The sequence below is a fragment of the Pinus tabuliformis genome, chromosome X (assembly GCF_031772625.1).
Source record: "Pinus tabuliformis cultivar Carrire ecotype Pingquan chromosome X, CPIR1, whole genome shotgun sequence".
Lineage (NCBI taxonomy): Eukaryota > Viridiplantae > Streptophyta > Pinopsida > Pinales > Pinaceae > Pinus > Pinus tabuliformis.
The window spans coordinates 587,207,276-587,209,501 of record NC_142308.1 but is presented as its reverse complement, the minus strand read 5'-3'; positions in this window follow the sequence as shown (position 1 = coordinate 587,209,501).

Here is a 2,226-nt window from a genome sequence, read left to right as displayed (position 1 = left end):
TAACACCACTTCGAACTGGAATACATAATACTATTTGTGTTATTTCCCTTCTTCCAGATTTCGTAATTCGTTTTTTACTTGACCTATACATACATCTATTAAATCTGACTGGAATCACATGGATTCTACCCAGACGGTAAGTCTTTTGTCACTTAGAAAGACTTTCAGAAATTCAACTTGAATTCATTCATCATGATTTATCACACAAAAACCATAAATTCACAATTACGGATCACTCAGCACATAAAAGGAATGACACACACAGTCACAATGAATTCAATTTCCTCATTCATTAAACAAATGTACATATACAATTAAAAACCTGTTTGCAATCTAGCTTTGGCTTGATCTACCTTTACATGGTCTGTATCAATGGCCCTTTCTCATTTCAATGCCCGTACACTCACAATCCAACCTTCTTGTTTTTTAACTCTCTTTCTAACTCCTTCCTTTTTAAGCCTTCGAGACTTACAACTATACACAAAAGGATTCTGTTAACCAATTTTGGTTCAGATCCTAAATAGTTTCACCTGAATCCTAAATATCCTAATCTAATCCCTAAAATCATGAAACTAACTCTTAGTTCCTCTAACTCACACACTATTCTTGAAATCTCTCTTAACAAGAAGATTTCGTTACAATATCCTCACTATTATACAACCCTCATAAAAACATAGGAAAATAAATAATTAATCACTCTTTAGGGAATTAGGTCCCTTGAAACACAAGATCCTATGCTTACTAAAATGCAATAGTTTTTCTAAGCAGGATGCTCCTGCATCAGACTCCCAAAGTAGAAAATAATGATGATCTCTAGATCATGTGCTTCTAATATTTGTCCTCCTGGATCCCAGATTTTGTTTTTGAATTTATCTTTGCCTATTTCTTTTCCTCTCAGCTGTTCTGTTGTTGTTGTTGTCTATTGCTGTTTTGCAGGTTTCCATACCTTATTCTGCAATGCTCCACTTGCTATGCTCTCACATTCTTCTGTTGTCTTCCTCTTGTTGTTGCTTCTTTCCTTGCTTGCGGTTGTCTTCTTCTGAGACACCTTTATCGTTATCCTTATTATCAGCTCAATCTCTCTGTTTAGTGTATCTTTTGACTGTTGATTGCCTTCAACTCTTAATTGTTGAATTTTCATTACTTCCACCCTTTCATCCTTACTCTCTTGTTCACTGTTGTCTTGCACCTTTTCAGCTATTGCCATATTGTCTTTCAAGATAATTTTCTACTTCTGTTTACTATACCTGTCAACTTATTCTTGACTGTCATTTATGACAATTTCTTTGTCATCCTACATCATCAATTTATTATGGATATTTATCCTCTGTTGTTCTAGCTTTCTCCTTTGAAGGTCTAACTCTCTATATAACTCAATGATTTTACTTGGATTAAATTTGGAAATTTTACACAGTCTCCCATTTCTTCATTTTCTATTGACCAATCATTATATGGTCCTTCTTCCTCTGCTAAATCTTCCTTAACATATTTCAGTAGATGTTCTTTCTCTTCTTCTTTCATTTGGCTGTCCACCTGTGCCAAATATGTTCTAGTTTCTGCAAAAAAATCTACAATCATAAGACAATTATCAAAATAAAAAATATAAGGCCTTTGTACCTCTTCTTCCTCTGGCAACCTTTCAGTATGTCTCTTTGATCTTTCCTTTAACTCCTCTATCAACACATTAGTATGCTGATTCAAACTCAAAGAATTCTTGAGACTGTCAGCAAGTCTCTTTTCTACACCATCTGTTTTAATGATGCCTCTCTGCACTTGTTCACTGTAGTGAACTGTTTCTTCTCCAGTCTCATTGTCATACTCTGCTTCAAAACTTTCATCTTCTGGAAGGTATTCTTCCATATTTTTTACAGCTTTAAAAGACTGCCTATCTTCTTCCAAACCTGCAACCATACACAAATTATTAGTTTTTAAAAAACAAGACCTTATTGTTTCATTTGATGCTTCAGCCATCAAGTCTTCTGGCTGCTCTGAATCATTCATATGATTCAACTCCTCTATCTCTTCGTTACTTTCAAAAAGTAATGGTCCATGTTCTGGTTCACATACCACAACTTCAACACCTTCTCCAACATTTTCATTTTGTTGTAGCTCAAATCTTTCGAGCTTCTCTGTCTCCAATTTGACATCTATAATATGTTCAAGTTCCCTTTGCTCCTTTATTAACTGCATATTCTCTCGCTGATTCCTCTTCTCTTGTAGCCTCTG